The sequence below is a fragment of the Meleagris gallopavo genome, chromosome 1 (assembly GCF_905368555.1).
Source record: "Meleagris gallopavo chromosome 1, MGAL_WU_HG_1.1, whole genome shotgun sequence".
Taxonomy (NCBI): Eukaryota; Metazoa; Chordata; class Aves; order Galliformes; family Phasianidae; genus Meleagris; species Meleagris gallopavo.
This window is the reverse complement of record NC_139404.1, coordinates 154,264,934-154,277,589: the sequence shown is the minus strand read 5'-3', so window position 1 is coordinate 154,277,589 and position 12,656 is coordinate 154,264,934. Positions and strand designations below refer to the sequence as shown.

The 12,656-nt window shown below is 35.3% G+C and overlaps 1 long non-coding RNA gene across 4 annotated transcripts in view; it reads left to right on the top strand.

Moving 5' to 3' along the window:
• The window catches only part of LOC104917474 (uncharacterized), a 46,739-nt gene that overhangs the window by 29,528 nt on the left and 4,555 nt on the right, over nt 1-12,656 (top strand). For 2 of the 4 annotated variants that reach the window (XR_014880947.1, XR_014880946.1), the window contains 3 exons: nt 3,772-3,844; nt 8,708-8,844; nt 9,477-9,694. This is a non-coding gene — a long non-coding RNA (uncharacterized LOC104917474). The remainder of the gene's footprint in view (nt 1-3,771; nt 3,845-8,707; nt 8,845-9,476; nt 9,695-12,656) is intronic. The other 2 variants (XR_014880949.1, XR_014880948.1) reach the window with 1 other exon arrangement.

Genomic DNA, 12,656 nt, shown 5'->3' with positions numbered 1-12,656 from the left:
CCAGCACAGATTTGGCTCAGCATTCTCACTCTTGACCAGAAAGAAAGCAATAACTTCTCTATGTATCCAATTCACATTTTGTTTTAAAACAAGACCATACAAAGAATGAACAGTGGTGATTAACATTAGAATAAAATATGTGAATATATTTCAAGAAAGGAAAAACAAGCTTTTCACACCAAACAGAACATTTCTGCCAGTCGGATAAGTGCCTCCTTGGAATTACCTGACTTCTGACATTTTGTAGAGAGCATGAATGTAAAAAGGTGTTATTTACCTTATCGTATGTCAACAGGAATAATAGCTTTTAAAGCAATATATGTTGTTCTCACTGATGGTCTATTTCTATATGATAGTTTTATTGCTCAAACAACAAAATTAGAAGCATTAAATAGTACTATATTTAAGAACAAAAGAAGTCATAAGGTTTCTAAAACAATAATTCTTTTATATGGGAATGATAACAGAATAGGTTACTCTAACAGGACAATTTTGAAAGAATAGAATTCTCTGTGTAGGGTTTTTCTTTTTCTTTTGAAGATATGAATTTAAATACAAACAAGCCAAAAACAAAGAAAGCAATTTAAAAAATGAGTTCAAAGCAGGCTGCTAGACAAACTAAGGTCTTCCTTTCCAATAAAAGTCATTCCAAACTTCGGATTTTAAGAGCAGGTCTTACTGAACTATATCCAAAAATGCTGCAAGTACTCCCATGATATTGTAAGCCCCAAATTAGAGACAAGAGAAAAAATTTTGAGTAGTTTAATGGTGCCCTCACCCCTTAGCTTTTATCATTCATTTCTTCTTCTAAATGTATACAATTACATTTTAAGATATTCTTTAGGAGAAGCTTGGTGTAATTGTTGTTATGATCCTGTTTAATAATGCCATGAGAAACAAAACAACAAAACAAAATAAAATATCCCTCCTTAAAGTGTAAGTCAAAGGCTATCCACATGGAAGACTGAAAAATAATCAGATTTTGCATTCCATCCTTTCAACAATACAACTGCTCTTTCAAATATGCTTTGTTGTTTTCTTTTAATTCACGAAAATTAATCTTATAGATGTAGGCGCCAGATTTGCATTAATTAAAACTTCACTGTAGAAGCCAGGCTTAATTGCAATCAAATTTGCTTAATTATGCATGGCAAGAGATTCCCAAATGAGAAAGGTTTTAGTAAGGATTTTTGTTTTTTATACTGACAAAATAAATTGAAATTGTCATTTTTTGTGTTTTATGTAACACTTGTAAATAATTTGTGGAGCACCTTAAGTCTTCTATGTAAAGCAATGTTATTGCTTAAGTAATTATAACAATCTGCATTTTTCATTGTTAATTGTGGGTGTCAGCCTCATTAATTTTAATTTACAGCCTGTAATGAAATTAAGAAAATTTTGTGCTGATCTGCTGAAACTTGTCTTACAGAAAGTTACTTAATAAAACTGAAGTTCAGAAAAGTAAGGGATTCATTCTTGCATTGTCAAGACAAGTAAAAAATGTTCATTTTTCTCAGAAGTTTCACTTCTAATTTTAAATCAATATCTAATAAAGCAATTTGTGTCAGAAAGTTTGAGCAAGTTCAGTCTGCAATTTTTTTACTTCAAAGAGCAATTACATAGAAAGTAGACATAATATGTAGTTTTATTGCCAACAGATATGTCACTACACTCAAAAAATTTATTATAACCCTATTCTATCACTCATGCATTTTTACTCTATCTGTACATTACTTGATCAGCCAAATAACTTAACACACTATGTTCTGAACACTTAAATAGACAAAAATAACACGAAATCACAGGGTAGCACATAAGCACCACACAAACACAGTTGAGCAAGTGGAAATAAGTAGCTTCCGTATTTCCGCTACAACTACAAGAAAACTTAACAAAACAAAGCTTGAGATTCATGAGTTAAAAATGTAATGTCCTATAAACTGCTTCTCCTGGACTGGGAGAAGGATATGCTGTGCTGCAATTCTGATCTTCCCAGCTTACGTGAACATGAGCATGACTGCTACTCTGACCCTCCTTTGCTAAACTCTGCCTGTAAGTATCAAACAAAGAAAGCTGAAAATCAAGCCAAAGCTTGTATTCAGGTTCAGTGCTTTTTTTAAAAGACTAAAAAAGTGACTCTTAGATCCATTTATTACTGCTTGGTGATGACATTTATTGCTAATCTGGGATCCTTAACTTAGATGTTCATCACTCTGTTCATGAGAGAGGATTAAGAGTACCTAAGAGGGTAAACTTTAAACTTTTCAACTATATAGGAGAATATAAACTTTCTTATCATTTTTTGATAGTGGGAACTCAAATCTTTCAAATCTTGTTGCTTCCCTTTCAGGGAAAGCTCCAGATTCAAGACAAATAGAGTTCCAAGTGTGTTAGTTTCCTGTGATCAAGACTTTCTCTACAAGGGAAGTTCAGCTCTCCTGTTTAAACAAATACTCTTCTTTTTTCATAGGAACAACAAAAGCATAAAGAACCTTCCAGATTCATTTTAAATTGTTAAAATAACAATTATTTCTTGTGAAGAAAAAAATCAAGTAATGCATTCAAGATTACAGTGTAGTATTAATAAAGATTTACTCTTCGAATAGTCTTGAATAGTTCTTTTATCTCAGTGAGGTGTTTTTGAATATCTGAATTATTAAAAATTGTTAAAAGTTAACATTTTAACAACATTGATAGGACGAGGGGAAATGGCCTCAAGTTGTTCCAGGGTAAGTTTAGACTGGATATCAGGGAACACTACTTTACAGAAAGGGTTGTTAAGCACTGCAGTAGGCTCGCCAGGGAGGTGGTTGAGTCACCATCCCTGGATGTGTTTAAAAACCTTTTGGATATGGTGCTCAGGGGCATGATTTAGCAGAGCGTTGTTAGGGTAGTATGGTTAAGTTGCGGTTGGACTTGATGATCTTTGAGGTCTTTTCCAACATGAGTAATTCTATGTTTCTGTGATTTTTAAAATATGAAATTATATTGGAAATTTAAAAAGGGCTTCACACAAAATACAATATCTACAGTACTGTGATATTCAGGATAGCTGAAAAGCACTGAGGTCTCAAAGAGAAAGAAAATTCCAGTGTGATGAAAGTTTCCAGTCAACTGTCTCTTAAGCTTTAACAAAGTAATAAGTATCCAAGAACAACCAATTCTGTAAACCTAAGGCCATGTATGTTTTATTTCTGTAATATTTTATCTTCTTTTATAATAATAGAAAAGTAAATTCTAAACATACAGCAGTGTCTAGAGGCTGATTTTTAAAAGTTCAAATAATAGAAGAAAGATTTTTTCATTCTGTTGCCTCACACCTAAAATTCAGTCATGTATTATTTACTTTCTTCCCAAATGCACTCACTTCAATATCAAGATTCCTCACAGGACACATTCATTTCTATTTCCTCGTTGCCAAAATGTTTTTTTTTGTTGTTGTTTTTTTGTTTTTTTGTTTTTCTGTACGATTTTGAAACTTCTACGAAATTTAACTTAGTAAGAATCTCTGCTTGCATTTTCTGTGGCTCCTTTATTTACATTTGCCTTTTAATATATTCATGCTTTTTCTTTTCAAACTTCATCCTTTCAAACTAACTTTCTTTTCCTCTGTTCTGCTGAGTTTGCATCATTGTCCCAGTCATGCAAGAAAACAGAAAGATATGGCTTAATTAGACTTCAGCTATATTAATTTAATGTATCTGGGGAGTATCCAGCAGCAATTTCTACAATCCAGGTCATAAATTTTTCATTAATTATTTTCTCTTATAGGAGGACTGCCATCAGCATCCAGTTGTTCTTGTAGCAGCCTTGGCAAATGAACCACCACTGCCTTTAAATGACAGTAAGGAAATTTTCTCTTTATGATAGGCCTAGAGAACCCTGCTTCCAGTTATCACATCCTTTTGAGGATGCCTTCTGGTAGATCAAGTAACTGAGATATATTTTGACATATAAGAAAGGCATATGATGGAAGGGACAATTTTAGCTATATGCCCTACACAGATTTACAAGATTGGATAGTTGATCTGAGCTATCCAGAGATGCTTCCTCCACATGAATCGCAGATCTCCAAAGTCTGTGAAGGAAGGTGAAGGTGATGCTTAAAAGAGTTAGACATCATTTCCCAAGGTAGCGTACTGAAAGAACAAAACAAAACAAAAAACAGAAGAGGATTCTGGATCCAATTATGGTATTGCAGATTTCACCTCCGAACCTCCCTTTTGCTCATCCTTATACTCTCAGGGCTCCTTCCTGTTTTCATGTATAATGGAAAATATCCATTGTGGATTTGCTTATCATTCCATTTAATTGGTATTAAGAGGTATTCACTGTTACGATCCTTTAAATATTTACATTATGCTTTGGATAAAAATTTATTACATGATATAAAATATAATGCAAAAAATCCCAAAGGAACAGAAATGACAGAAATTGAAAAGTTGTGGGTAGTGGTTGTTGATTTCTTAGCATGCAAAGACACTTCTCAAATACATAAAAATATTTAAAATATGCATATAGTTCGCACATATTACATATTATATAATAGTGTATAAATATGTTATATGAGGGATGCTCCAAATGTAGTGCCTCCTATTTGTTCAAGTGGCCTACAAAGTCAGAGGCAAACACTGTTGGTATAGCAGTAGAGGTTGAATCTTCCTACTGATATTCTGTTACATGTTGTTGGCCATGTGACAGATGGCAGCAGAGGGGCAGTCTGACAAAATGGCGTCTGACATGGAAGTGTATATGAAGCAAAAGTGTGTCACTGAATTCCTCCATGCAGAAAAAATGGCACACATTGACATTCATTGACACTTGCAGGGTGTTGATGGAGACCAAGCAGTGGATGGGAGATCGTGAGGCAATGGGTGGTGCATTTCAGCAGTGGCAACAGAAGGGTGAAAGACAAGCCACGTTCAGGATGGCCATGCAGATTTTAACAAGCGTGTATGCAGGTTTCCATTCATCAGTGGTCAAAATGCATAACTATTGCAGTGACTATGTTGAAAAGTAGTGTTATTGAGAATTTGTTCTGCCAAATAGTGTAATAGTGTTCTTGTGCTCTTTGTAGCTGGTGTAGCTTCCATGGAAATAAACAGGAGGCATTACTTTCAGAGCAACCAATACGTAATGCATATAAAATAAAATATATACTTATATATAAAATTATTGGCACCTGACTCAAATAATTTGTGATCTGAACAATTGAAAATTAGTATGGCAGGGGAAGAAATAACCAGGAAGATGTGAAAGGAACCTCTGTGCTTGTATTCTGCTCTTTGGCATTGTCTTCTTGTACATAGTTTTCTACTCAAACTGAAAATAGAAATGGAAAGCATAACCTAGTAAAGTAGATGAGTCTTGGAACATATTCATGATACAGAATATACCTGACTTACCACTTTACCATTTTATTAATCAAAAATCTGAAGGCTATATATTCTTTACTAATTCAAAGATATTTTAATTAATTTTTCACATTGATCTGTAGTAAAACAGTTGCAAATGTTCTTTTCAGCGTGCTGAAAATCTGTAGCAGAGGTTTCACAGGATTTGCAAGAGATTTTAAATGATGTCTGAATCTGACTTCCAACTTTATGTTTGAACTGTTAGTGGTTTTAATGGAGGAAGGTCTTTTCAGTATGCAGTAAAACCAAGAATGTTATTAATCTCACGTGTTATAAAAAGTATAGAATTAAAACCAAGCAGTAATAATCTAGGCTTCTAATATCCAGCACCTAAGCAAGTTTCCTTCTTAAATGAATAGTAACTGTACTTGTGTACCTCAAAGGTCTACTCAATTGTGACACTGCTTTCTGGTATATACAGAGAATGTCAATAGGAAGAAAAATGACATTAGGAAGTGATTTCCACTCTACATTCAATATGCAAGATATTTTTGCAATGTTTCTTATGACTTTTTAGTCTGTTGTCTGGTAATAAACTTTAGTTTTGTTAAGAGTCACTAAAGGAACTGGGGCTGTTTATTCTAGGGAAGAGGAGGCTGAGGGGAGACCTTATTGCTCTCTTCAAATACCTGAAAGGTGCTTATAGCAAGAACAGGGTTGGTCTCTTCTCACTGGTGACAGGTGACAGGATGAGGGGAAATGGCAAGTTATGCCAGGGGAAGTTTGGGTTGGATATCAGGAAAAACTTCTTTACAGAAAGGGTTGTTAAGCACTGGAATAGGCTCCTCAGGGAGGTGATTGAGTCACCATTCCTGAATGTGATTAAAAAATTTGGATGTGGTGCTCAGGGACATGTGGTGCTCAGGGACATGATTTAGTGGAGGGTTGTTAGAGTTAGTATAGAATGGTTAGGTTGTGGTTGGACTCAATAATCTTTGAGGTCTTTTCCAACCTGAGCAATTCTGTGATTGTCAGAGCAGGAGTAAGAGCACAGTACAAAATAAGTTAGGCTATGGTTTTCTACCTCATCATTATCTTTTCATTGTACATCCCTGTCCCTCTCCATTTCCTGAGCACCAGGACAAGTTCAGCCTCTCATTTCTGACACAGCCAAATTCCATTTTGCTGTCCTGGCTAAAGCAAGTCATGTCAGCTCTGCTTATAGTCTCCTGTAAAACATATAATCTTTAGTCTTTAAGCATACAGATGCTTACTTAGTAATAGTAATGTTTTGTGAGGTGCACGTGCACTTCAGTAGTGCATATAACAAATTACAAATCTGAAACCTTGGGTCTATAGTTCTTACATTTTGACAGTTACCAGCATGGTAAGAGAAATATTCTTGACTAATTGTAATATCTTCATATACCCTGTATAAACCAGCTTAGCAGAGTACAAATTTGTCCTGGATATATAAGGAAGAATACCAGCAACTTTCTTTTCACTTGGGCTAGCATTTAAACATATTTTCCTGTCATTTTTCTTTCTGTTTTCAAAACTGTTGGACAATAATGACTGAGGAAAGTGAGTGAGCAGCAGAAAAACTAAAAAGAAAGAGAGAAAGGGGGAAAAACAAGTAGAAGGAAAAAAATCTTCTTTGGAAGGGAGGACTGGCATTTTTCTTTAATTCTTTAATTATCAGTGGGTACACTGATAAAGAGTCCTATTTCAAAACTGTGACTTAATGACAAGTTGATGTGTAATACTTTGCCTGAAGACCCAGACAACATCGTTAAGAGAGAGACAAGTAAATTGTAGGTAAGAAATAAAAATAAATGTTTCCACACCTCTGACATAACTGTAAAAGTTAAAAGGCTACTGATAAATTGGAGACAAATGACTATTGTTCTGGCAGAATACGAAATCTTAACTCATTTTCAGATAACAATATTGCCAGCTCTTGCAATTTTATTATTAGTCTCATGATATTTGATGCTTTTCTTAAAGACCTAGTACCTAGATTTATGCTAAGAGGCTATTAACTTTCATTAAAAATATCATGTTTCCAGTGTTCCCAGTCCTGATAACTAAGCAGAAAAAATTAGAACATTTCCTAAAACTAAATGGTAGAAGTCAAACAAGTTATTAAAAAAAAAAAAAAAAAAAAAAAGCAAAATAAAAATGAATTCAGGAAGTTTTACTCATGATTTCTGCATATTTGGCAATGCTATATCAAATATAATTAAGTTATAGATTTACTAGATAATAAAAATTACAAACCTGATAAAAAGATTCTGTTCTAAGAAAGCAGAACATGCTGAAAATAGGCCAAAAATAAAATTGAGAAAGATTTCAATTAGCATAGGAAATTTTTACTTTTTGTTGCCTTTAATGAATGGTTCTTCATAGCTTTCCAACAACAACAACAGAAGACTAATTTTAAAAACTTGTTTTCAGAAACTCTCTTGCTCTATTGGCAGCAAACCCAACATACAACTATAATTTTCACCTCTTAGGGAACCATGCCTTGCATGTTGTTGAATTCCTGTCCATCACCATTTTAAAATCCTCAGGCTTCGGGGATTTGATATTGTTCAAGTGGCATAAGGCCACACTCCTAAAAAGACAAATTGAATAAACATTCTTTCTATTAGTACCAGTTTTATTAAGTTGTAGTCAGCCAGTTGCCAAATGCAATCATTTACTCTGATCCCAAATGCCTTTTGATAGGGACAGTCACTAAAATAATATGTCATAGAAACCAACTCTGCTTTTTGCTACAGTCTGTTCTGACATGGGTATAGACATGTGAATTGTTCAGACATCATGCAAGTTATGAAATCAGTTCAAGTTGTTTTGATAAAGGGATGGGAGCTCTGGAAACAAACTATACTATATGTTTCAATCCAAATGAGTATGACCTCAACAGAATGTGCAGCTTTATTGAGGTTTACAAGAAATCAAACGAATTACCTATATTGTTTGGTACTTTTTCAGTTTCAAAACAAATAAACAAACAAGCACACATACAAACAGACACACGTAGACCAACAAAAAAAAAAAAAAAAACAATCAAAGAAATACCATAAAAACACTGCAATTCATAGACTCTTCCAGTCAAATGAGTATCTTTTCCTGTTGTTACTTCTCCTGCAACATTTTGAAATATTCAAAATCTGTAATTTATACTCACCATAGTTAACTACAATACCATCTAAGTTTCCAGAGCATGTACAAATCATTTTAATTATCATGGCAATATTCCGCTGTGTGCACTCTCTGGGCACATCTATTTTTGCTGCATTGACACTATAGCTGGTCCTTACCACATGACTTTTTGGACATGGCCACAGAAAGACTGAGGTTGGAAGGGACATCTGGAGACCATCTGGTCCAGGCCTCTGCTCAAGCAAGGCCATCTAAAGCTGATTGCCCAGGACCACACCCAGTCGATGTTTGAAGATCTCCGGGAAGGAAAAATACTCACAGTGTAAGTTTTTCATCTATATTTGCTTATCAGTGCCTGAAAGCCTTATAAGACTTAAACCAGAGAAATCTGGTAATTCCATGATCAAAACCAGATAGCTAACTAAAAAAATATCATAATCATGAAATTTGGCAGCTAAATCAAAACTCCAGTTCTGTAGGCTGTTGTAGCTATATTGTCAACAGAGTACTGTGATTCATTCTGTGATTCATACTGCTGAGAGAAGGCCCAAATTCCCACCTATCAGTCATATATTCTAGCCAGAGCAATCCATACATTCTACCTTGGTCTGTAACACTTTAGTCCCAGTAAAATAATGGCTGGGGAAGCTTCTGAATGAATTATAGCTTCTTGTTCCAGGTAGCTCCAGCATCTTGCTCTGGCTTCACCCTGTAAGTATGCTTGGAGAACGAATTATCCTTTCACTTTTTCCCAATTACTATTAATTAACAGCAGTTTTTTATCTATGACTTTTCTGAGTCAGACTGAGAACATCTTTATGGCAGGAATCATAAGTCCTTTCCATCTACGAAGAAGAGGACAAATTTTTTGTAGGTCTACTGGCCATGCACTGTCCATAACTCTGTGTTATTCTGTCCCAGTTATTCTGATCACTGTCTGATCTCTACTTTCAGGGATAAGGAGAGAGGAGGAACTCTGCATTTACTATATTCCATCACTGGTGAGACAGAACATCTTTCTGGAATCAGTGAATCCCTTCTCATCAACTTCTTGTTTGACCTACCTGCAAATATACTATTTGGATATTGTTTCTCAGTCCTTCTAACCCCTTTTCTCTCTGGACCCTACTGGAATCAAATAGTCTTCCCTTCCTGAAATACGCCTTCCTCAGGTAAACAAAACATCATAAGCTCTCCTGTTTCTTTCCCTCTTTAACCAGTGTTTTTTTACACAAGACTCCACAAAGGAATGGGTTAATGTGGCTGACCTAGAACAGTTTTGCTCTCTCTATCTCTCATAGGAGACAGGGCCTTAAGAGACAAAGACACTTGATCTCTTGGAAGGGATCAAGTAGTAAAACTGTGCTTCGTGAAAAAGGTTTACAAAGTCTTCTAATCTCAGTTTAAATCTAAGATTTCAAGAATCATCCTTTTCCTGTCTTTTCATCAATTAGAAATAAGATATACATAGATGAAAATTAGATTTCTTGACATTTATTACTAAAGAAATAAAGATAGAAAGTGCAAGAATTGTCTGAATTATCCTAGAAGCTATAAATATTTCAGCACCGTGAAAGAAATAACTTGAGAAAGCTCCTTCTCCTTGCTATTTTTATGAGAAGATACACTGATTTTTTTTGAAAGTGAAAATTCTTCAAAAAATATTTGACCCTCTGAGCAGCTTAAAAACAAATCACACTGCATCTTTAATAATCACAGCATTTCCGGAGAACCTGGACATTGTCAGCATCTTTCTTATATTTTTAAAAGTATTTAGGGGAGATCTTGAGAATTATCATTTGTTACAGTGACTGAAAATCAAGTAGACAAAAAATAGTGGAACATTTGGGAAATTATATATTGGCAAGAGAAAAAACAACAAGCTTTCTGTAACAGAAAATTGTGCCTCACTAATGCATTAGAAAGTTCTGAAAATATTAATAAGCCAGTAGATGAACGTGACCCAGTGGACATAATTTACTTGGATTTCAAAAAGCTTTAGAAAAGGTCTCTCATAAAAGAATATTAAAGATAATAAATAACAATGAAGTAAGGGGCAAAGGCTTGTCATGGATTAAAAAGTGATTAAATGATAGGAAATAAATAGTTATAACCTCAAAGAATAGATATATTAATAACTGCGTGTCTCAGGGGTTAGCACTACAATTGAGTTAATGTATTTTTTTCATCATTTGGAAGAGTAAGTGGATTGCAAGGTGGCCGAGTTTGCTGATGGCAATGTACTATTGAACATGTAAGCACTAATCCAACCTTCTAGTCATTGTGTCAGTCTGAAAAGCAGTCTGTACCAACCTGAAAATCACTGAGGGCAGGAATCCCAGTGAATACCACAACAGGATGTCACCAGCACACTGAGACGGAAGGAAAAAAAAATAATTTGTCTGCATATCAGATGATCAGCTTATCTCAAGACTCCAGTAATGACTGATTACTTTCTGGCTAATCTTAGTTAGGAACTGGGACAGAGAAAAGTGTTCACTTGGCCACCATACTGCAATTTTTTCTGATATGCCCTCTGTACACAATCTCCTGTAAAATCTGGAGTTTTTCTGCACAGTTGAAGAAAGTTGAAATCATACTTGTAGGACTCAAAATCATGTGTTAACCCTATGAACAGAAACTGTGTTTTTATTTCATTTATGGTTAACTTTGAATGTTTATTAGCCATAGCATCATGAGCGATCTCATGCAATAGCTTTTCACCTTACGATAGAAATCAAGGAAAGACGTTAGCACCAGAACTAAATATTCTGGTTAGAGTTTCCACTACTCATAAACTATCCCTATCACCCATCAGTAAGGATCAAGTATTCCAGGTCTTAGTCCCAGGAGTTTCATATCCCCGAAGAATTGCACTGGTTGATCCATCAGAGAGTTTACTGGAAAAGATGACCGTTGTAGTGATGTTAAAAAAAAACAGTTCCATTCAGCATCAGAAAAAAATTAGCCTACTCATTACCAACAATAGTTTCCTATGGAAAACAGTAATAACTAAGGAGTTGGAGTGGGTCCAGGAGAAGGCCACAAAGATGGTGAGTGAGCTAGAGCAACTCTCCTATAGGGACAGGCTGAAAGAGTTGGGATCTTCAGACTGGAGAAAAGAAGGCCCCAGGGGGACCCTTTAGCAACCTGCCAGTACCTGAAGGGGGCCTACAGGAAAGCTGGGGAAGGACCTTCTATAAGGGCAGGTAGCAATAGGATGAGGGAAAGTGGCTTTAAACTGGAAGAGGGTAGATTTAGACTAGATACTAGGAAGAAATTCTTTACTGTGCGGGTTATGACGCACTGGAACAGGTTGCCCAGAAAGGCTGTAGATGCCTCTTCCCTGGAGGCATTCAAGGCCAGGCTGGATGGGGCTTTGAGCAACCTGGTCTAGAGGAAGGTGTCCCTTCCCCCCCTGCAGGGGGGTTGGAACTACATGCTCTTCTTAAACATCCCTTCCAGTCCAGACCATTCTGTGATTTTATGGATATTCAATGCTAGGATCAAAATAATTCACAAATAAGCCTTTTTTTTTTTTCTTTTCTTTTTTTTTTTTTTTCCCTAATTCTATTTATTTTTCCCCAAATATAAAGAATCAGACCCAAATGCATTAATCTCCCACAGGACAACATCTCCAAAAAAGAAAGGTCAGGATTTACTGTAAATGTGCATTGCTAGTAAATGTGAAATGCATTACATTCTTTCAGACAAAGACTATCCAGAGTGGAATAAAACTTAATCTACTGAAGGAGAAATGTTACCTTCCACATCTTTCCATGAAATGAGAAGTAACAATAATCACCTAGAAGAAAATCTCTGGCCAAACACAAATCCAGCCTTTGATACAAATCATATCCCTTCAGAAACAACATTGTGAAAAACTGTGAAAAACTGAAGAATTATCTGATTATTTTGTAGGAAGCTCTTGAAGTATTTTACCATGGCTTCGTTTGTAAGCAGAGCACTATCTTTTGAAAGGCCAACCACTTAATCCATTAGGTACTTTTCTGTTGTAACAAATATTATGGCAGAAATTCAGTCCGTGCACAGGTTGACTTACAGCAACTTGGCTGGTAATTATAACAACATAATGAGGGACCCAACTATGGCTGCAGACTTTCATACACGTTA